The sequence below is a fragment of the Sciurus carolinensis genome, chromosome 3, assembly GCF_902686445.1.
Source record: "Sciurus carolinensis chromosome 3, mSciCar1.2, whole genome shotgun sequence".
In the NCBI taxonomy this organism is placed as follows: Eukaryota; Metazoa; Chordata; class Mammalia; order Rodentia; family Sciuridae; genus Sciurus; species Sciurus carolinensis.
Genome location: NC_062215.1, coordinates 110,959,279 through 110,983,415, shown reverse-complemented (window position 1 = coordinate 110,983,415; position 24,137 = coordinate 110,959,279). Strand labels below are relative to the sequence as shown.

The following is a 24,137-nucleotide window of genomic DNA, read 5'->3' as shown; positions in this document are numbered from 1 at the left end:
GTGATGTGTTGGATTTAATAAGATCTTAAAATACTAATAAAGAACACTGAGGTTGCTTTACTACCAAATGATAAATTATTGGTGTTTACATTTTCATTCAAATGTAGGCTGCATTATGCATTCTAAAGCAAATACTTTTTTGGGTGAGTTTTGGTCCCCTTGCTTCTTTGTCTTCCATAACAAAGGAGGTTAAAAACTGTGATGGTACCCGGAACTTCACCCAGTAAATCATGAATATTTTGAATACAACAGCCCACATCCAAAAAGGTACGTTTAAATTAGTTTATCAGAGCATTACATTTTAAGAATCCTGACTATTTACCAGTTAACACAAAGTGTCAAGGAAAGGAACACATTATTTTCCTATAAATTTTTTCTAGTTTTAGAAAATTTTTTCTAGTCTTAGACATTTGAGGTTTTTTTGTTTTTGTTTTCATTTTATTTCCTTAATAAAAATCAGTCACAGTATTAAGTAAGGTACTTCAGTCAGGTCAACACAAGTTTCAAAATATCAGCTTGGGAGCGACTTGAATCTTTATCTTTGCCTTCCTGTTTATTTATAGACTGGAGAAGGAAGACGGTCTTTCCTGCCTTTTTAGCTTCCTGGTGACATCTCAGTTTGTGCTGATTTAATCCAAAGGAAGAAGGCATTCCTTCTACATCCACAGAAGAAAAGACCACTGTTAAAAACTGAGTTAATGGTTGTCGAATCCAAGGGGCGAGGCAATTCCCACCATTTCACTTTATTTAATAATTTATACAACCTTCTAAAAAATGCTCAGCCTGAGACTTATCAGGGCCAGCATTATGGAAGGAATATAAGCAAAGACAGTATTATAGAAGGATGTGAAGGTAATTGCCAAATATCATAGTCTTTGTTGGTGTTATATGGCTGGTCTTATTTTGCTATTTTTGGTATGAAATTAAAGTTAATAGAACTATGGCCTCATTAACCTATTTACGGAAATGTATTTGAGTGTTTTATATTCATTCATTCAACATGCTTTATCCGAGAGCTGAGAGCTAAGGATACAGTGACGAGTAAGACCCAGCTCAGTCTCAAAAAGGAAGTGGCGTCACCTTTACCATGTTAATCAAGGGCAACACCCAGTCCACTGTAAGAGATACTAGAGCCTCTCTTGATTCCCAGTGCATGGAGGAGCCATGGGCCAATACACCTCGATGTTTGGATCTTCAAGTACTGTTTTAGCTGTCTAGTTAGGAATAGTAGAAAGACCAACTTGGGATTCATCCATTCATTGACTCATTCCCAAGTAGAAATAAACATTTGTAGCAGGAGTGTTCTGTGCTACATGCTATCAATATAAAAACGAAGTCACTGTTGCTGCCCTGCAAGAACTTCCAGTTAACAAATACGTAGCATGAATCCTTTTGTCTTGGTATCATTATCCTTTTATAATACAGTCTATTCCTGTGTTCTTTTTATAATATTAGCCCTCATGATATCAGTAAGCATAGACCTTCTTGGAGAATAAAAGTCACCTAGTGACAGAACCTTGCAGCGTCAGCACCCCTTTTGGATTTTCCTCCTGGAGCTATATTTTCCAGCTGCTTTTGCAGTAAGTTTGGAGCCCTGTGACTGAGTAGTGGGCAGAAGTGATGTACGCCACATCTTGGCCAGGACATAAAATTCTCTGCATAGTCTTTCATGATCTATTTCCTTTCTGGGATGACCTTGGAGGTGAGATTCAAATATGGCAGCGTTTTCCAACAGAAACAACCTGGATCCTTCAACAATTGTGTGCTGCTTACTTATACATATTGCCCTCCACCCCAACAATATTGAACTGTAATATAAATGAGAAGTAAACTTTCATTGTGTGCCAAGGGTCTGAAGACTATTTTTGTAGCACTCTATACTGGTAACGTCTTCCATGCACTTTCAGGCTGCCCGCCCAGAGTAAGCATTAGTTACCTTATAAAGAGGAGGAAGCATGTTTCCGGTAGAGAGGATCATAAGAGAGGCAGAAATCTTGGAACATTCCTGCAACAGTAAGTAGTTGGGTGTGGGCAGCATGCAGCAGTAGTAGAGGGCAGTCTATGTCAATGGGACTGGAGAGAAAACAAGGTGAGAACATGGAAAGTTCTGTGGCCCAAGCTATAGAAGGAGACCATGCAGACTAAGGAGTTGGAGAATGTAATGGTGGTGCTCAAACGATAAAAGGCATTAACCCAGCTCTGGCAATTAGTTTAATAACAAATAATTTCTTATGCAAGAGATTTTTTTTTTAATAATTGACATGTCCAATGGGTTTTATACACAGTCTCCAAAAGTATATAATATTAGACTCTTCTATTGATGCTAATGTGGACATAGACATTGACAGAGCATGATAAAAGTGGAAGAGCTGGAAACACTTAGCCTGAAGAAAAGGAAACTCACCATAATTGCTGCCTTCAAGTATCAGCCTTCAAGTATCAGAAAGGATCACAGGTGGAAGAGGGGTGTTACTTGACTGGCCCCAAAAGATGAATTGAGACAAATAGAAAGGTAGGGGAAGAGATGTGGGCTCAGCATTAGAAAGAACTTTCTTTCATAAGTGCCTGAAGAGCAATTGGCCTGTCCTGGAGAAGATGGCAGCGAGTCTTGTGAACAGGAAGAGTTCATGTAGACTGGCTCCTCAACTTGCTGGGACTCATGGGGGCTTATTTCACTTAGTATGATATTCTCCAGTTGCATCCATTTACAGGCAAATGCCATCATTTCATTTCTTCTCTATAGCTGAGTAGTATTCCATTGTGTATATACACCAAATTTTCTTTATCCATTCATCTGTTGAAGGGCACTTAGGTTGGTTCCAAAGCTTGGCTATTGTGAATTGAAGCTGCTATAAACATTGATGTGGCTGTGTCACTGCAATGTGCTGATTTGATGTCCTTTGGGTATACCACCTAGGAGTGGGATAACTGGGTCAAATGGTGGTTCCATTCCAAGTTTTCTAAGGAATCTCCATACTGCTTTCCATAACCGTTGCACCAGTTTATAGTCCCACCAGCAGTTTACAAGTGAACCTTTTTCCCCACACCCTCACCAGCATTTATTGTTACTTGTATTCTTGATAATTGCCATTCTGATTGGAGTGAGAGAAAATCTTAAGAGTAGTTTTGCTTTGCATTCCTCTAATTGCTAAAGATGTTGAACATTTTTTCATATATTTTTGACCATTCGTATTTCTTCTGTGAAGTGCCTGTTCTGTTCCTTTGCCCATTTTGTATATTTAAAAACAACAAATAATAATAAAAAAATAATTGAATGAGGAAGTAGTTTGCTTTTGGGTCCATTGCTTGTAGTCTCATACCCTTTGATATTTGTCTGAAGGCTGATGTTACTTCTGATTTCAGTGTGAGGTATACACAGCTTATAATGTTGAAAACTTCCATAGAAAGAAAACTATGTTTGCCCAGAAGTCTACCCATAGATAACAATTTGACACTTAATGTATACTTTTTACTGGGACTGAGGAATTCACATTTAGTTGGTTAACATGAGGCTGAATGGCCTTGCAATAATGTCACTGAAGGGTGACAAACCCCGACAACAAGAAAATGGGCAAATGAAAAGGCAGATGCTATCTTTCTTTAAGCTGCCGGGGAAAGAAACTTTCCCTTAACACCCTTATTTATCAAAGCCAGAAAGCTCAGCTGTTCCTCTGGAACTGTCAGGATTCCTCCCATCACCACCTCTGAACTGATGGATGGGGGTTGGTCTTGCTTACTAAATGTGCATTGTAGCAAGACACAACTTTGTTTAAAATACCATTAAGATGCAAACACATTATGGCTACTCTGAAGGCCTTTTCTTACCACATGAATTATTCAAATAGCTTCTTAATAACTGCATTGATTTCCACAGTTAAGAGCAGATCAGATTATGGAATCTACTCAATACTACTTAAATGTTTATAGATGTTAGAGTTGACAAAGACCTTTTAGACACTGATAATTCATTTCACAAGATCAGAATGCTGGAGATTTGGCATAACTAGTAATGCTTTGTGATTATTTTTAATAAATGGGGAATACTATAAGAGCCACCATGTAAGGTCTTCATTCTTATTCCATTTTAGTCCCAGAGTCATTGCCTGAAAATCTAGTTATGCTAAAATTCTAACCAGAAACTTTTACATTTATATTGATCAGAAGCTTTTATGTTCCTTTTTCTAAGATCAATGCAGTAAACATGTCTTAACCTGAACGTACGGATGCATATATTTAAAAATATGTTTAAAAATATGTTCCTCTGAAACTGTCAGAATTCTTCCCATCACCAACTCTGAACTGATGGATGGGGGTTGGTCTTGCTTACTAAATGTGCACTGTAGCAAGACACAACTTTGTTTAAAATACCATTAAGATGCAAACACATTATGAATATTTATAATGATAAAATCCAATAAAATTTTGGTTTTTCAGTTGCTTTTAGTACCCCATGAAAGGGTAAAAAAGGGCAAGTATACTAGTATGAGAAGAAATTATAGGTGAAGCAAAAATTAGATCTTATGTTCTTTCTGCTTCTCAAAGTTACTGGGAAGAATAGTTTAATTCTGCTCAAGCTGCCATAATAAAACTCATAGACTAGGTGGTTTAAACAACAGAAAATTTTTTTCTCACCATACTGAAGGCTGAAATTTCAGGATGGGGTGCCAGCATGGTCAGTTTCTGTCAGGGGCTCTCTTCCTGGCATGTAGACTGCACCTTTGTGCTATGTGTCTGCGTGGCCTTTCCTCAGTGTGCGCCTGTAGGGAAGAGAAAGAAAGGGAGGAGGATCTCTTCCTCTCCCTTCCTCCTCCTAAAAGACCACCAGTCCCACAAGATGAGGATCCACCCTTATGACCCGACTTAACCTTAATAACCTCCTTATAGTCCTTGTTTCCAAATAAAGTCACATCTGGAGTGAGGCCTTCAACATGAGAGTTTTGGGAAGACACATTTCGGTCCATCTCGAAGGGAACGGACACTGGAATCAGACTGCCTGAGTTGAAGTATAACCCACAGCAAGTTACTTACTTACCTGTGTGTTTCTCAGTTTTCTGTGCCCTGAGAATAAACATATTAGTTATTTCATAGCTTTTTCATGTTGAATAAGTGAGTTAAGACGTGAAAAGTACTCAGAACAGCACGTGGCACTTTCAAAGTGCTCAGTAAATGTTAGTTATTATTGTTAAATGTCTGAACAGTTATGCCTTTAGCTGAGTCTTTGGTGATTTTATGAATGTGGTCTCCAAGTACTTCATGTTTATCTATCGAATAGTTACTGGTATTGGGCATTCACAGTGTCTCGAAAAATCTTCTCGGAATCTTGATAGATACTTAAATATAAGGAACTAGAGTGTTTTATTTTATAAAATTTCCATAAAGAAGTTGCTCCCGCCACCCTTATCTGGCCACCCTTTCCCCAGACTAGAGAATGTCCACTCTCCTGACAAACTTCAAGCTGCCTCTGTCGATCATCTGAAAATTTCAGAATGACCTTGTGGGCGTTCTACAAAAATAGTGAGGGTAAGGTAACTTTCTTCTCAGAAACCGGAATTCTCTACTATTTCCATTTTCCCCCTTACCTCCTATGTACACACATACACATGATTTCCTACTAGTATAATAAAACATAAAACACATAGTAACAGACCTTATTATTATGTAAATTAAAGTACTTCATTCATAATTTAAAAATCCAGCAATCTTTGGATTTCCTCTATAGAAAGTTAAGTAGGAAACACTTGTCAATTTATCAGAAGCTCTACAGGTAAGGGACAACAGACTAGTTCGATGCCCAATAATCTGTTTCCTGTGTGACTTGGACACTGAATAGAATTTGAATTCTATTGAAAGGGAAGGGAAAGTGGACTTGATCAGTTCTCAGATATCAAATTATTTTTCATGATTGGCATCACACACTGTCAGCCTGTCTCCAGTCTTTCCAGGTACCTGTAGGGCTAGCGGACTAGCAGTGTTTTTGTTTTTGTTTTTGATAGCATAAATCAAAGTCACTTTAATTTTGCCTGCAGTGTTTATGCAAAATGAGAGAGGAAAAGCAAGGAAGGTCTGCTCACCAGTTCTCTTAGCACCCTTCCTAGCCTGCAGCTGTCCTGTCCCGCCTTCCGAGTTCATGTTGCCTGATTTGGGTACACTGCTCACTTCCCTACCCCATTTTCAGTATATGAGCCAGTCATGGATATTTTATACTTATAAACATTTCATTCTAAATAGTTGTGCTTGTGACTCAAATTATAAAGCTTGTACTAAAATTAGAAACCTAAGAGTTTTTTTTAAAATCTAAGCTCTTTAAAAAAAAAAAAAATCAAAGTGAAATATTTATGTAATGCAGTCTCTAGCTGCTGTAGGATGTGCAGTTTAAATGATCTATTCTTGTAATACTTTCAGTATTAGGATGGATAGTTTAACTAGAATACTGAATGCAGTAGGAAATAAAAATAGCATGGTGTGGGCATATACAACTTGCGTGTAAATTAAGGTAAATTTAAATGTTCTGGGATACCAGTGTTTCCCAAACTATGTGCAAATTAGTCTTAAGACACAACTTTTATACTGCCTCCATACTAAAAAGTTAATTTGGGTTGAATTATAAATCCAACATAAACTCAGAACTATAAGTCTTCTAGAAGACGTGGAAAGACATCTTTGTGACCTTGGGCTAAGCAAAGATTTTTTGCACGTGATACAAAAAAACACAGATCATAAATTTAAAAAAATTCACAAATTGGACATCATCAAAAAGTAAGCAGAATATACCACATTTAAGAAAATGAACAGACAATCATTTACTAAGAAAATACAGCACATATATCTAACAAAAGACATGGATCCAGAATATGTAAAAACATTCTACAGATCTACCATAAAAGACAACCAATTAGATACTTGAACAGGCATGGCACAAAAGATGGCCAGTAACCTAAAAAAGAAAGTGTTAAATATTATTAGACATCAGGGAAATACAATAGACACAGGTAGACACCATTTCATATTCACTAGAATAGCTAAAATTTTTTAAAAAAATGACTGTCGACATCAAGTGTTGGGAAGGATGTGAAGTACCTGGAATTCTCAATCACTGTGGGAGTACAAAATGGTCTAACCACTTCGGAAAATTGTTCAATAGTTTTTATAAAGTTAAATGTACATTTATCATGCATGATCCAGAAATTCCACTCTAAGGTATTTACCAACAATAAATAAGAACATACATCAACAAAACAGACTTATGTGAAAATATTTATTGCAGCCTCATTCTTTGAATTTTCTTTTTCTTTCTTTAAATTCCAGCTTTCTAGTTGTACGTGCTAGTTGGTTCATTCCAGCAAACCCATACATAAAAGGAAATCGATTTCAGGTCAGGAATCCCCACTTTCCTGCCCATCCTCCCTCACCTCTCCCATTCTCATTCCTCTACTAGACTTTCTTTTACTTGTCTATTAATTTGTATTTGATTGATTCTTTATGTCATCCTATTTTCCCTCCCCCTTTCCTTTATTTTACTCTAGCTTCTGTATATAAGGCAAAACATATTTTGCCTTTGAGTTTGGCTTATTTCACTCATGATATAGTCTCTCTCTCCCTCACCTTTGTGTGTGCGTGTGTGTATGCACACACACACACTCACACTCACACGCATATATATATATATATATATATATATATATACACAGATATATGAATTAAGAAATTGTGACATATATATATATATATATACACACACATACATCTGGGTTGATTCCATAATTTTGCTATTGTGAATTGTGCTGCTACATTGAGGTGGCTATATTGCTGTAGTATGCCAATTTTAGATCTTTTTGGGAAAATGTCAAGGAGTAGGATAGCTGGGTCATATGATTGTCCCATCCCTAGTTTTTTTGAGGAATCTCTATACTATTGCAACCTTATTTTTAAAGCCCCAGACTGGAAACAATCCAAATATCTATTAATAGGAGAACAGATAAACACCTTTTCTCACAAGGGAATACTATTCCACAATAAAAAAGAACAAATTGATTCAAGCAACAACATTAGTAAATCTCAAAAACTTGCTAAGTGGAAGAATCTGTTTGCCAAAGAAGTCCTTATTTTATTGATTTCATTTACATGAAATCAGTAACAAGGAAACTCAGCTCTGGTGATAGACATCAGATGGTAGTTGGAGAAGGAGTTGGCAGGAAAGGGGCATGAGCAAACTTTTACAGATAGAAATGTCCTGCCCTGTTGGAGTGGTGGTTTTACAACTCTGTACAATTGTCAAAACTTGTGAACTGAGTGCTTAAGATCTATATTTTATTCTATGGTAATTATATCTCAGTCTTTAAAAAAACTTAAGAGAATCTATCTAAAATGATTACAGCCTGGTAAATAATCCAAGACGAAGACCTAGAGAATGGGAGAAGATGTCATATGTGGGATTTCTTGGAGGAAAGTTACGATTGACTGTAGTGTGCACAGGTATGTCTGTGCTGTGAGAACCCCTCTAGCTGGCCTTGGAGAGGGAGACCTGGAGTCAACTGTGTCCTTCTCAGTCAAGTCAAGGGTTTGATGGACACTGTCTCCTAACAATTTTGCATCTTTACAAAGTGCAACACAGGAAATGTTCAAATTATGATGGCTGCAGGCAGGTACAAAGGAATGATCCATAGCACATGTAACACAAATTGCTGTCATTCAAGGAAAATCAGAGGCACTGATTATTTATTTATTTATTTATTTATTTATTTATTTATTTATTTTAAAAGAACAACTGCAGAATTTATTGCTGTGGCAACTACCTGCCAGGTGACAATTTCATAAGAAATTGGTTAGACACATGGAACTACACGTCTTATCGAGACATTGGATGGATTTAAATTAAGCAAAAAGTACATTTGAGGAATATACAGGACTTTTGTTTTCTCATTGGTGGTGACTTGATTGCTTTTTAAAAAAATTATTGTTCGTTTTAGATATACATGACATAGAGTATATTTTGATATTTTATACACATATGGAGTATAACTTATTCTAGTTAGGATCCCATGCCTGCAATTGTACATGAAATGGAGTTTCACTGGTCATGTATTCATATATGAACATAGGAAAGTTTGATTCTTTCCACTGTCTTTCCTATTCCCATCCCCCTGGCCCTTCCCTTCATTCCCTTTTATATAATCCAATGAACTTTTATCTCCCTACCCCCACCCCCCGTTTATTGGGTGTCAGCATTCGTGTAGCAGAGAGAACATTCAACCTTTGGTTTTCTGGGATTGACTTATTTCACTTAGAATGGTTCTCCAGTTCCATCCATTTACTTGCAAATGCCATAATTTCATTCTTCTTTATGGCTGAGTAATATTCCATTATGTACATATACCACATTTTCTTTATTTATTCATCTGTTGAAGGGCACCTAGGTTGGTTCCATAGCTTAGCTATTGAGAGGTACTGATTATTAAAGAACGCAAATGACATACCAGTTTTCCTAAAATGATGCTCTAAGAATAGCCATATTAAGAAAATGGAAACTACAGCTTTAGTACCAGTGGATCTAGGGACATCATAGAAGAGTCCATTTTAGGGTGAACAGACTTTGATGAGGTGGGAAAAGGGGCAGGTGTTGCTCTCAGTAAAGATGGTGACTTTCATGCTTCATCAAGAGGAGAAGGTAGTATGTGGAGATCCTTCCTTGAATACTTCAGGTGTTCTTCTGCCTAGTAATCAACAGACTGAAAGAATGGTTAGTTCCTGTATGTTGAAGGTAGAGTTGAGGTGGAAGTATCCCGCAGTCAGGGATGCTGGGTTAGTTTTAGGTGTAAGTATTGTCCTTTGGCTCTATTTCTTGAGGCTGGGGTTATTGTATCCTGCCTCAGACCAGAGATGGAGCCCATATAGTGAGGCTTCTTGACAAAAAAGAGTTCTTTTTTGTTCACAGTTACCGGAAGGCATTGATCTCCAAAGATTGCCTTTCATCTGCATAAACAATGGACTTTATATAGCTTGATTCCCCTATGGAGTCTCTTATAATGATGTCAAAGAGTATTCTTGACTTCTGAATGCTTTCAGTGCTGCTGAAAAGCAAAAAGGACTTGATGAGAAGTCAGAGAGGATGTCAACATCAAAGGGACTTCTTCCCTTCCAGCAATGGTAGGAGCAGCAGGACCCCAAGGCATGTCTTATTTCTTGTCCAGGTACTGTCAAAAATCTCAGCTAATATACCTGATCACAGGAGTGAAAGTGGTATGAACAGGGTGATTCTCCGCCATTTTTGAAGTCAGGCTCTTGGCAACTGTTTCAGAGAACTTCACTTGTATGTCCCTAATCCCTTAAGTGGGGAAGTTTCTGATGTGGTTATAATTGGAGTTTCATTTTAGAAAAACTGCGGTATGTCACTTGGGTGCTTTAACAATCAGTGCCTCTGATTTTTCTGGAATGACAGCAGTTTGTATTGCTTGTGATATGGAACATTCCTTTGTACCTGTATCCCTCATAATTTGAACATTTCCTGTGTTGCACATTCTAAAAATGCAAAACTGTTAGTAGACAGTGTCCATCAGACCCTTGAAAAGCTGATTGAGAAGGAAGCATTGTATTTGTGGAGTGCCTGTGTTCATATTGTTATAGATGTCTCAAGATTCATTCATCAGCCACAAATTGGTCCTATTTCAACATCTGTTACTCCTGCACTTACTGATAGAAAGATGAAGGTTCTATGTAGTGAATACTTGATTGGAGTGTTGGCATTTCTGACAGAATTGGCAATTTTTCAAAATGAGTGAGGTATTAGGTAGACTTTGCTTTATAGATTATATATCACTTTTTTATGGATTATATACCATTCTTGCCAGTTGTGCTAAATTGGGAGAGACTGCAAGAGAAATGGGAATAGTCTATGCCTTTGCACTTCTTCTCTCGGAGTATCTTTAGAAGGCTTAGGTGGGATTACACATTAGATAAAAAGGAAGGTGGTGGCAACCATGAAGATCTAGGGGAATGGTCTCTCTGTAGTAGCTGTTGATTTACTTTTTATGTAAATTTATTGTTGTCGTTGTTCCTTTAACATAACTCTTTCAGGGTTCCATCTAAATAGATTGGGAGCTCTGAAGCAAATTTCAGTTCAGAGCCTGTCTCCTTTTAGCATTTTACACTTCTTGAGCTATTCCATTTCTCCTCCCCATTTAAAAATACCATTCATACTTATTTGGTCTGTTATAGATATCTTCCCAACATAATTTCATTGTAGGGAAGCAAAACAGTCTCCTCCACAGTGAACAAGATTAATGTGCAAACTTAGCACTTACCTACTTACGTTTTATAATAATTTGAAGTTCTCCTCCCTTCATTGAATTAAATATTCATGGTGAAAAAGAAAAGGCAACAAGTACAGTGGGGGGCAGGGTGGTTCTAGGATGTTCTCCAGAGATATACTGCCCGACTGCCTGATTTCAGTTTTATAGGTTTATCTGGTTATTTTTCTTTATCACCCTTCAAGTTTCAGCATAAAGGCCTCAGCTGAGGATTCTTTTGCTAAACATATCTTTTCTAAACAGTTTAAAAATGTGCTTTTCCAGGAACCCATTATACTGTTAGCTCCAATTTTATTTTATTTTATTTTAAATTTACTTGGTGGTGACAGCCCTGTACCAGGAAACAGAAAGCAGGATGAGCCTTCTCATGGGCGGGTCTTTTCCATGTTGGTAATAACCTCAGACGTATCTCTGGCAGCCATATGTAGACTGGAGTGAAAACCAACAACTGAAACTTCTAAGTTACTTCTTTTTTTCAGAATAAAAAGTAAAAGTAGCAAACTGGGCAATCAAGTATTGGAACTAGATAACATAATAAATCAACCCCAAACTTTGTGGCTTAAAACAATAAGGTATCCTTTCTGATGATTCTGTGGCTCAGGAATTTGGACAGGCAATAGCCGGGATGGGTCAATGGGCTGCGTTCAGCTGGCTCACCCAGCTGCACTCGGCTGACAGCTTGAATGAGCTAGAAGGTTGTGAAGATTTCACTTTTAAGAGCTGGCACATCTTTCGACACTCCCTGTGGGTAGTTTGGCCTCTCTCACTGGGTAAGATCGTGGTCTCTAGATAGTTTGACTTCTTACCTGGTGGCTGACTTCCAAGAGGTAAGGTGAAAACTGACCAGCACACATCACTTACTCCACATTTTATTGGTCAGAACTAGTCACCCCAATCCAAGCTAAGATGAGGTAACTTTCACCCTGTGGTGGGTGCAGTGGCATATGAGTGCCAGAAGGGAAGGAATTGATGCTGACTCTTTGGAGATTATCTACCACAGTTATTCACATGTTACCTAGGTTGGAAGCTACCGTTATCGAAAAACTGCCAATTTCAGTTTGTTCCAGTCAGGTGGACTACTGCAGTAAAGATTATGAAACCTTTCTTAGTAAAATGGCCCATGGAAGTGACTTTTATGAATACTCTTCCTCCTGCTGGGATTGGTGGTTCACACCTATAATCCCAGCAACTCAGGAGGCCGAGGCAGGAGCATCGCACATTCAAGACCAGCCTCAGCAATTTCACAAGGCCCTACCTAAGCAACTTTGTGAGACCCTGTCTCAAAATAAAAAATAAAAAGGGCTGGGGATGTGGTTCAGTGGTGAAAACTACTCAAAATTATCCATACTTATTAAATAATAACTTGACCATCTGATGGAACATTGGTTTATGTATTGTAATTAAATCTTTGGGATATTCTGATGACTGTATTCTTGACTGTTAGCAAATCTAGATAAAGAAAGTTCATATAGTCTAAATCTGAAAATGATTCTAGATTTTACTTCTTTCTCTTTCAACTGACCATGTAATTCTTCTTAACTTTTCCTCTGTTTCCTGTTCATCACAACCAATGATGTTCTTAAAAATAAGTGCTCTTTTTGGCAGGAAAAATAAAGCTGGAATACTAATGCGAAAAATTCCCCCAAATTACAAAGATGACTTCTAAGTCTTGGTCAATACCCAAATCTATTGTTCCTATTGCATTCTAATTGTTAAACAATAAAATACATTGCATGACTGTTTTTGAAATATTCTGAAAGAAACAGCCATGGAATAAGAACCAGAGGATTGATGTTTTGATCATCTTAGGTTGCTTAACTTCAGGTCCTTTTCATCAATGAAATGAGAATAATCCCTCTTCTGCCTACCTCAGACAGTGCTGGAGAAACTTAAATGAATAAAGGTTTTTAGGACCAACCATAAGGTATAACTAAAGAAGTGTTGGGGTAGCAAAAAACAAACAAAAACAAAAGAAAAAAAAAGAACCCAAATAAATAGATAGATAGATAGATAGATAGATAGATAGATAGATAGATATTCTCCCATCCAAGGAGCTTACAATTTCATTGGAGTGCATTTCCAGTAGGATATCTAGTTAAGGCATAGTGATAGCTAAAAACAGTTCCACTCATTTCCAGAGAACATTAAAAATATCTTTTTTTTTTTTCAGTTCTACTTGGTTCTGCTGATTGTAGAGAAAGTTTGGATTAGGCTAAACTACCTTGGCCAAATACTAACCCTTTTGAAATGTTTAATTCTTGGGAAAGTTTGGTAACATGGCAGAACAGTAATCCCAGGACTCAGGATTAGGCTCACCCTTTGTGCTATGGCATTACCATATTACCATTTCTTGCCTTCCTTGACAGTACTTTTATTATTTGTAATAAAATAAAACTCTTCATGATTGATTTTTTAACAAGGATTTTCAAAGATCATCATATTCATGAGATAAAAATAATTCTAGACTTGTGCTGACCATAAAATTATTGCCATATTTAACTGATCATATACCAAAGTTGGTTTCTTTGTTTTTCAGGGATTCAGTTAATTATATGCCTTTTCAGTTTAATATTAATATGGTAACTACCAGCTACTCGTGGCTATTTAAATTTAAATTAGTTAAATTAAAAAATTCAGTTTTCCAATCATATTAGCAAGTGCTAACATTAGCTGCATATAGTTAGTCGCCACCATAGTAGACAGTACAGATATAGAATATTTTCATCATCATAGAAAATTTTAACAGAGAGCACTATTGTAGGCTACTTTCTAACCTGTGGGTTGCTGTTTTTCTTTCCTGTTATCTTCCTCAAAGACTATTTCATGCTTCTCTGTTTTGGGTAAGCAAAGGGGAAAGAGGGGGCTTGAACTCATTCCTGTATTTTTGTTGTGTTAATGAAATGGTTGGTAATTAAATGGACCAAATCTATTGACTAGAGTAAGATTTGTTTAAAAAAAATTTCTTTTTAGTTGTAGGTGGACACAATACCTTTCTTTTATTTATTTATTTTTCTGAGATGCTGAGGATCAAACCCAGTACCTCACACATGCTAGGCAAGCGTTCTACCACTGAGCTAAAACCCTAGCCCCTAGAGTAAGAGTTTTGAAATATTTTTGAATTTGATTTTTATCTAGTGCCCAAAGTGGTAGTTGTATAGGTTTTTAAATATTAGAATCACATATCAGCTAAAATGTCTCGTGAACTGGTGACTGCACTTTCCCTATTGAGTGTTGTTTTCATGACTTCAAAACATTCCACTTTATGATTAACTCATTTACTGCAATGAAAATTAAGCTACTATGCTCATATTGAAGCCATTTGAAATAATATGCTCCCTTTTCTCAGTTTAAACAAAATTTCTGATCCATGATATGTTCAGATCTTGATGTATGCCAATTAAAATATTGACTTTAAATAAAGGGGTCATAAAAATGTGAGATTAAAATGATTAGGAGCCGAGTTCTTATCGCATAGCCCAAAGTAAACAAGGATTGCACGGAGTTGTATTTAAGCAACACAGTTTGGTCATGCAGACATGCGCCTAGATATTCCAAGCTGCTGGTAAATTACAGTGTTTCATGTTGAGAGATTGATATTAAAAACTTGGCAATTAAAATTCATTTTATGAAGAAAAGTTGCTGAAAGACTTTAAGATAGCTCTGTGAAGGTCTGATATAAAAAAAGAGCAAGCCACATTTCTTCAAATCAAAATCAGGAAATTTTCTGTAGGCAGTGTGGTTTACCAAATGTGTCTTCCCTAGTAGAAGCCTGTTTTTCACTTTAACATTGACATAATTTATGCAAAATGAGGAGACCAAATTATACCTTACTGTCACTTAATGTTTGTTACTGGGTCCAAATTTCAGTCGTTTTAATTGTAAAACTTAAAATGAAGTTTTGTTGCTGAGAACTTAAATTCCATGAGCTGACTTGTTTTAAACATGTTTTTCTCTTTTATCAAAACCAGTGAGAGTAGCTGCTCTCCCAGGAGATCAGCCAGTTTGCTGGGACCAGGAAACCTCAAGAAAGGAAGAGCTCATAGCTCATCCCCTTGGATCCTAAAAATGAGAATTGCTTGAGGATTGGGCAACGAGGGTGATTTCCCAGGTCTAATTCTGCTTTGTTCTGGGTAGTTTGGAGCAGGATTCTTAATGTATCTGTGCAGAATTCCAAACCATTAAATGACATGCTTGTTCGTCACCAGCGTTTCCCAATCTCTGCGTCATGACATACCAATGTAAACAAAGATGTCCTGTAGTGTTGTGGCAAGCCTGGCTTTCCCCAAAGCTGTGGTTCCTTCTCTGACACAATGCCCCCAGGTCACCTGCTCAGCCTATATTCTCTATCCCCCAAGCATTCTCCATTCCTTACATCTGTACTTAGCCAAGGATTTTTCTTGGAAAAGTTTGGTTTGCAGTTCCTAATCTGAGTTCCTCTACTGCCAAGCAGTTATTATTGTAAGGGGTTAAGTCAGTCTTTACACAATAACTCTTAACAGTTTATCATTAAAATGTACTTCTTTGAGGAAAGCATTACTAATACCCTATTAAGTCACTTAAAAATTTTTTTTTTTTTAAATTTCCTGGAGTCCTGAAGGCATTTGGGACAGTAGGTGAAAAAGAAGAGTGAAGAACAGAAAAGTGTTGGAGGGAGTGGTTGAACATTTGTGAACTTTACTGCTTCTACAGTAACACAAAAACAAAAGTATAAATTTTGCCCATTCTTACAGGCTCTTTCAGATTTTCCGCCAGCAAGTGTTGTAAAGTCACAATTTGAGTCAACCTTCTCCCTGTTCTCCCACTTTGTATTCTTTAGATCTCTACCATATCACTGTTAACAGTCTGCTTTTATGCTTTTTCTTTTTTATTGAAAACTGCCATATTCTTTGTATCTTCAAAAGTTCCTATAATGTAATGTATACATGTATATATGGATATGTATGTATTTAATTCTATAAAATAGATATACTCGAAAACAGCACTGAGTACCTACTCTCTGTGGTACAGGACACTGGTGAAAACACAATGAATAAAACATGATACAACCTCTTCTCTCAAGGAGGTTTCCTAATAAAGCAGAGAGGATAGACATTAAATAATAATTTAAATTGCAACTTGATGAGGCCAGAAAAGGAGACATACAGTATGCTATATTAAGACTGTATAATAGGAAGCCCTAGCCTCTTCCAAGGGGCAGGAGGGAAGCTTTTCCAGCAGGTCAAAGCTGAGACTTGAAGGATAAGTGGGAGTTAACTAGGCAGAAGGAAGAGCATCCCCACACAGAGGGAACAGCATATGCAAAGCATATGGATGGTTTCATTGCCTTGCAAGTGTGAAGAACTGAAAGACCAGAATATCTGGATCTCAGTACTGAGGAAGAGAATGGTGCAAGATGGTGCAGAGAAGTAGGTAGGTGTCAAATGTTGCAGAGATTTGTGGGCCGTGTGAATGAAGGATTTGGTTCTTTCACTCAAGATCAAAAGCAGCCATCCTTTGAAAGATATAAAGTAGAAGATTTAATCTACATTTATCAACTCAGCCTCCCAGTGGATTCCTGGCTTTCAACTTCTGCAACTTACATATGCACTCCTTATTCTCATTTGTACTGTGCCTGTTGTGGAAAAGAAAGAAATACTATGCCCTCAATACCTTTCTATCAAAAGATAATGAGACGCTCCTCAAAAAACAAACTGATTAGTGGGTTGATGGACTACAAGCCTTGAATTTTGTTCTGTCTTGGAGGTGGATTACTTAGTTTATTCTGCAAACCTGATTCCTAGCTCTCATCTTCCTCAAATTTATTATTAGGCTATTGCCTAGGTGAACAAGGTCATTCTTGAATTCTGAGGTCATTCTTATCCATACACAACTCCTTCCCAAGAAATGGGAAAGTACTACTTAACCAGAAATGGGAAAGTACTAATGTCTTTCTCTTGCTGGAGCTATATGTCCATTAGTCACATGCAATCTCATGGATAACCCTGGAGGAGGAAGAAGGGAGGGGAACTAAAATGCAAAGGACTGGGCTTGATACCCAGTCATTATTTTGTTCAACTAGATCTCAAATAGATAGGGGAATTGTAAAACTTGTAAACACAATGAAAATAAGCTAGGAAAGAATTTTTAAGGGTCATTTCATTTTCAAAAGTCTGGTTTATAATATTGCTTAAAGATGTTAATGCTTTGTGCATAGAATTTTGAAGTTAACATTTCTTAAACATCAAGAAAAGACTAGAGGTGTATATAAGTAAAAAGGCACTGGTTCAGAAAGGTTATTTTTACTTTTTGAACCCATGGAACTAGTAGAAATGAGCACAATTGTCTAGATTAACCAGTTCTAACTAAAAAGAAGCACTTAAGAGAGTAGTGTGTAGTAAATACTTGATTATTTAAGAATTATGTGAAACATACCTCTTTTAAATGTAAACTTTGATTTTGAGCATTCTGAGATCTTGAACAAGGTATTCAACTTTGACTAGTTTGCTACTGCATGGTGTGGCTATAGGAGATAGTGGATATAAAGGGACTTTTAAAAAAATATGGATACCATACAAATGTATTTACTAGTATTATTGTTTCCATGATCTATTACTAAGTAACAAGCCACCTCAAACTTAAAACAATGATTTATTATTTTGCACAATCCCCCAGGTCAGCTGGGGTGGCTTTTCTGCTCCATTTGACCTTGGCGGGGTAATTCATGCAGCAGTTGGGAGCTAGCTGCGGAGAGAAAGTCCACGATGGCCTCACTCACATGCCTCAGAGTTGTCTGGTTGTGGGCTAGAATGCTTCATTCTGCCTCGCATAGCTTCTCATTTTGCAAGGTATCTTCCCTCCATGTGAGCAGCTGGGAGATCATGGCAGCTGGGAGAAAGTCTTTTCAGGCTTAAATCTAAAAGTCATTCATTGATACGCTTGTATTCCTCTGGTCTAGTCATAGGGCCATGCCATATTCAAGGGGAGGTAAAATAGGTTCCAACCTTAACTTAGGAGAACTGAGTGACATTGGGAAAGCACATGCAGAACGGGAGGAAATGTGGGAGACATCTGTGGAACATTCTGCCATCATTATTATTAAAGAAAACTTGAAAAATTAAGAGAGCCCATTCCCGATGACTAAGAAATTAGAATCAAACTCAACCAATAGGTTTCCAGAGATTAAAAATTTCAGTTAATTTTAATGTGAAAGTGCTGCATGTAATAACCATCATGTATGTTCAGAGTAGTTATTCTAGTTGAAGGAGTTAGTCTGTTTTTTCCTCTAATTCTTGATTTAGTCTTACTGATAAATAAAAAAAGAAGTATACTAAAATCATACCCTTTGTTGTTTCAAGAAGTTAAATTCACATTCACTCTACATGTGTATTGATGATACAAAGGGAATTTCAAACTCCCTCTAGTGGCAAAAGGTGTGTTTGTCCCTCCGAAAGATCTTGCTTGAATTAGTAAGATGGCTGACTTATGTATAACAGAACATAGTTTCGGAAATGACTGGCTCTTACCGCAATGCTCACCTTCTCCTTTATGAGTAATGGAAGATCCTTTCAAGTCTTAGGAAAAATATTCTCCTTCCTAAGAAACAATGATCATAGTTTGTGGAGAAAAAAAAATTGAAAGTAGACTTTCTGTTAACTTTTAAAGTATAAAAAGTATGAACTTCTCCCTTTGGTCAATATCTTAAATAAAAATGATGGTTTTGTTGATTAACATATGCTGGTCCCTGATTAAAAAGTAAACTGAATGTTAAAGTTTTACCTGAAGAATTATTTTGTGGACAGATGAATGTATTTGATAGCAAAAATCTTTAGATAGCAAGCGATAGGTAGCAATTGAAATGTGAAGCTTAGAAAGTACCAATAGCCAAAAAAAAAAAGGTGTCAAACTCTTATACTTTCCTCTTTAATTAAAAAAAAAAAAAGGTTCAAATTTGGATTTTCCTAACCAATGGGGAAATATTCTTCATAACTATCGCCATCACTCCGCACAAAAGAAAGCACAATGCCAAAGGGTGGGAATAGGAAAACAGCTATTACAGACTTTGTAAATTAACTTTTCCTATCCCCACCCCACTGCCAAAAAGTTAAGAATATTCATTAACTCATTCTTTCACCTTCCCATTTGTGGACAGATTTACTCTGGTCTTTTTTAAAAGGACATTTTCTGTAATGCTATTAGTAGAGACATTCTTATAAAACACTGCTTTCTTGATTATTTGTAGAAGCCGATCCAATTTACTTTTCCTACATTGTCTGGCGGGCTGATAGCTGCATTCCTCTGTTCTGCCCACAAAGGTAGGAAAATGGCCAGTGATGATAAGAATCCATAGTTTGTTTTTTTTCTTTCAAATCTTCAGCAAGTAGAACCTGGGATTATAATGTTTCCCAGAAATTTTATTTTGTTTGGGAGTAAATGATAAACTAGCAGGATTTTATTAAAACAATTAATCCATTCAATCAAAAGTTAGGCTTTGTTTCTTTCCAGTACCTCTTTTTTGGTTCTACATTCATAACTGAGTATGTGTCTCTTGTGGTCTTGATTACATCCGGTGTTTTTCACTGGCAGCATTTCCTCTGTTGAGACCGCCCCATGTTATTTGCCAGGCTACATTTCTGTGAATATAAAGAGAAAAAATCGAGTTGTACTGGGGGGTGAAATTTAAGAAAAATTGAGTGTAAGTATAACTTTGATTTTTGGAACAAAAAGAGAGGCATTGTATTTGTTATAAACAGACCAGCGATGTGATTATTAAAATATATAGGCCACAAAAATACATGGAAAGTCTTACAGTCATCTCATAACCACCCTGCATGTTTTCTCTTGAATATTTATAAAAATCTAATTTAACTAACAGAGACCAGAGATTCCCTTCCCTCTTTAGTTGCACAGATTTGAAATAATGAGAGTGAATTTGCATTTCTTAAAATGGTGTTTTCTTCCAGTTCTCATAGAAATGTTTTTGGAACAGTGGCTGTGCTAACAGCTGTATTCAATCTTGAGTAAAAGTTACTTCCTGAAGGGAATGAAATTCAACTTAGCATTGGAACTTGCCTGGAACATAATCCTGTAGGATGAGTGTACTATGTGATTATGAAACTGGCTGTAGGCACCCTGTTGAGGTGATTTCTTGTAAATAGTGCCCAGTAGAAACCACTCATCAGTATCATTGTTTTTAACAAGATTTGGTATTCTAAAAGACTACTTATTCATAAACAGTCTCATTTTTAAAATTTTACTTTTTGCAATTTTAAAAGTGCAATCTCAGGTGGAATTTTATAAACATGTACATATATATGGTATCTATGTGTACACAAAATCATATATATATACACATATGTTTATATGTAGTGTTTTTAGAATTTTAAAATGTGTTAATCTTGATTTTCAGGTTTAAAACTTTTCTGATTTTTAAAAAAAAATTTTAATTGTAGATGGACACAATACCTTTCTTTCATTTATTTATTTTTCTGTGGTGCTGAGGATTGAACCCAGTGCCTCACACATGCTAGGCAAGCTCTCTGCCACTGAGCTACAGCCCTAACCCTCTCATCCATTTTTATGTTCCATTCATTCATTCATTTATTGCAGTGTGAGCTTAATTTAAATATAATTTTTTTTCCTGACTGTATAAGATTTTTTGATTTTATATTGGATTTTCAAAAGTATCTTTTAGATAGGTATTATTGACTTTTACCTTCCTAAATATTGTACTTCTTTATTTTAAAGAAGGAAAATATTGCCTTACTATAACTTGGATATTAATAAACTTCAGTGGACTCATGCCTTAGATGGAAAAGTTTTGACTGAATCATCTGTTTTCTTTATGGATCATTTTTTGTCATCTAAACAATGAATGCATAGTTTCAGTCCTAGATTATCAGATTGAAATGATAAAGTTGAACACGCTAAGCCAGAATTAACAAACATACATAAAAATTTCAACCTTCTCAATTTGCAGGAATCAAAACCATTTCCGGCCTTGCTTTGGTAACAAAGAAGCAGCTAGACTTTTTTCATTCCATGACCAAACCACTGAGTTGCCTTGAAGACCTTTGTTTATAATGTCTTTTTGCATTCTTTTCCTCTTGACATGCTCCCCTCCTTCCAGCAGTGAGATACTAATTAAAGAGAGGCCACTGTGACCCTAGGTTGTTTAGAAGTCACCCGGAATGAGGTGGCGGCACAAATCTGGACAGGAAGTGCTTATTCCTAAAATATAACAAGTCCTTAAGACCATTTTATCAAAATCTGTTAGCTTCTAACAGCAAGAAAACTACTTCCTTTTACTAAAACATGTACATTTCAAACCAAAATAGAATTCCTAAGACTTATTTAAGTAACACATCATTCATACACTTATTATAAAAATTTGCCACAATTAACTTAACTCAAATGTATCAAATAATAGTTTATTTTAGAGACATTGAAATAAATAAACATAAAGACATATTTTAAAGTTGATGAAGGATAGTTAATTTGTGTGTGTGTTGGCAGGAGGGAGCTTATACTTGTCATTCCTTTTCAAGAATTTGAGGCATCTCAGATTATGTACAAGAAGTTTTTATTTTTTCAAAACACTCTAATGGGTAAAATAAACTTGATGCCTGCCAATCATGTAGGTGAAAGTACTTCAATTTTTTAAAAAATAAATGTTTTAAAAGAAATGGAAATAATTTAATAACTTGCCTTAAATAAGCAGATGTTGATGCCTGACATCATTTCTCTGAAATGACTTGCTATTGCTAAGTACTCATAAGAAGTAGTTTCTCACACAGCTTTGTGAGTATTTGTTTAGCAAGATACTTTTGATTATAAGGAATAGAGACTCACTACTGTTTGCATTAAGTAATGGGGTGGAATAATCCTAAGAATATATAAGGGAATAAGAATCTCTGTTGTGGAACCAGATCTCGGCAGAACCCTAGGAAAGCTGCCTTCCCAGGACTTAGGACTGACAGACTGCCGTGGCCAAGGGCCTTGTGGAGACAAACTGGGTAACTATTCTCAGTTCAAGGCACAATTTTAAGAACAAGAGTTTTGAGTTTTGCCTCTTGAACTTCTACCACTTGTATCATTCAGTTACTCTTTGTTTAGGTGTTTTCAGAGTCTGGCTCCTTTGCAGCTGGTATATACTGGCTTCTCATTCTATCCACCTGAGCCTCAGTGCTGTTGAAATTCTGACAGTCACTATTATGAGTGTTCATTCCTCTGTCTCCGTACTTCTTCCACCCAAGATCAGCTTACTTACAGCCCCCTAGCTGTTGAATGACCTCCCTTTCTCTACCCTAAGTATTCAGCGCATGCAACAGGTATAAGAGCAGTAGGCTCCCCGATAACATAATTCAAATGAATAAATGAAGAACATTGTTAGGGAATGAAAAAAAAAAAGCATTTTACTTTCTTTCTCTCCTTTTTCTTTCTTTATTGGTACTGGGTATTGAACCTAGGATACTTTATCACTGAGATACATTCCCCAACCCCCACCCCTTTAAAAATATTTTTAGTTGTAGATGGACACAATACCTTCATTTTATTTATTTATTTATTTATTTATTTATTTATTTATTTATTTATATATTTTTATGTGGTGCTGATTATTGAACCCAGTGTCCCACATGTGTTAGGCAAGTGCTTCACCACTAAGCTATAACCCCAGCCTTTCCCCAGCCCTTTTTGTTTTGAGACAATGTCTTGCTAAGTTGCTGAGACTGGCCTTGAACTTGTAATCCTCCTACCTCAGTCTCCTGATTGGAGATTACAGGTATGAGCCCTGTATCCAACTAGATTCTCTTTTAATGAACTTCTAAAAGTACTATGAAGATAGAATTGAAAGGTGACTGGAAGAGAAAAGATAATTTTGAAAACTTTTAAGAGGCCTAATTATCTCTCAAGGTTAAAAAGAGTTCACTGTAACAGTAATAAGAAATTCTTTATTTACAGAGGCATGGAAGAAGTATGTATATTTAAATGTAAGAGTTCAGACCACATCACATTACAAAATTGTACTGCTTCTGAATCCTCTCTTGCTTTATGCCGTCCCATTTAAGCAGCTATAGTGTCAGAAGTGGAGGTAAGAATTTAACTTCAAATGCTAAGAAGTCAAGCGATCATTCTGTTGACCATATTTCACTCAGGAGGCAAAATTAACATTTCTAATAGGATCTGAAGACTTATTTGGCCTTCAGATCTTACTCTTAAGGCAAACCATCCTTTCTATGTTTTTTTAAACCCTCCACTTTTTTTTATTGCTACTTATCTTTTTTCTTCTTTGTTTCTTTTCTTTTATCTTCTTTTCAGTACTGAAGATTGAACCCAGGGTCTTACACATGCTAGGGAAGCATTTTAGCAGCAAGGGGCCCTTTTTAATTTTATTTTCAGACAGGGTCTCACTAAGTTGCTCAGCTTGACTCAAATGTGTGATCCTCCTGTCTCAGCCTCCTTCGTTGCTGTGGTTACAGGTGTGTCACTATAACTGACCTCATCGTTTACCTTTTTGTTGCTAACAGTATAAAAATAAACCAGGAAAGAATTATCCATTCTTTATTCCTTTGCTTTCTTTTATTTTTTTAAAAATCTGAAATAGAGGTTCTAAAGTTCTTTCTGTAAAATCTTTCCTAGATCCAAATTAAGACCCCCCCATTTTTTTTTTTTTCATTTTAAGTTTTCAACTAAAAGGCTGAAAAATAACCAGAAAAGCAGTATAAGTCCAGTGGCTCAGCTTCCCTTCTTAGTGCATGAATGTCCAAAGTCACTTATTAAAGAGGCTTTCATTGCCCCCAGCTCTTGGGAAGTGTCCCCAGATGCATTTAATAGTACTTTCACTCATTAGAGAACAAC

The 24,137-nt window shown here is 36.4% G+C and overlaps 1 protein-coding gene across 5 annotated transcripts in view; it reads left to right on the top strand.

The window, feature by feature from the left end:
* The window catches only part of Rbms1 (RNA binding motif single stranded interacting protein 1), a 205,625-nt gene that overhangs the window by 44,378 nt on the left and 137,110 nt on the right, over positions 1 to 24,137 (top strand). The window contains exon 1 of one of the 5 annotated variants that reach the window (XM_047544424.1): positions 22,274 to 22,294. The exons of the other annotated variants lie outside the window; for them this stretch is intronic. The gene's annotated coding sequence lies outside the window, so the exon portion shown is untranslated. Of the gene's footprint in view, positions 1 to 22,273; positions 22,295 to 24,137 lie in introns of those variants that run through there. 5 annotated transcript variants of the gene reach the window in all.